The following is a 316-nucleotide window of genomic DNA, read 5'->3' as shown; positions in this document are numbered from 1 at the left end:
ACGCTAGCCCTAGGACTATTCTTGTGTTTTGCCCGCCATATACCTGTTTGCCATTGTTCGACCCTGCCTGTTATGACCACGTCTCTTAAATAAAAGCTTGCAGATGGATCCACACGTCTCATGTCACGTCTCGGCCATACAAGGGCCCAGAAGCTTTTCTGAGGAACATTGGCCAGGTATGGACACAGCAAGGATTTTGTTAGCCCTTAGACAGGGCCCGCGATCACTGGAGAACCATATTCGAGAGTTTTTAGCCATCGCTCACTATTCTGATTTACCAGACTGTTTATTGATAGAGTTTTTCTGCGATGGCATA

General features: G+C 46.8%; 1 pseudogene; it reads right to left on the bottom strand.

The window, feature by feature from the left end:
• Nucleotides 1-316, bottom strand: part of LOC107550519 (uncharacterized) — a 6,427-nt pseudogene that overhangs the window by 1,302 nt on the left and 4,809 nt on the right.

The sequence above is a fragment of the Sinocyclocheilus grahami genome, unplaced genomic scaffold (genome assembly GCF_001515645.1).
Source record: "Sinocyclocheilus grahami isolate Dianchi unplaced genomic scaffold, SAMN03320097.WGS_v1.1 scaffold400.1, whole genome shotgun sequence".
Lineage (NCBI taxonomy): Eukaryota > Metazoa > Chordata > Actinopteri > Cypriniformes > Cyprinidae > Sinocyclocheilus > Sinocyclocheilus grahami.
The sequence above is the reverse complement of the archived record's forward strand: the minus strand, read 5'-3'. Positions and strand labels throughout refer to the sequence as shown.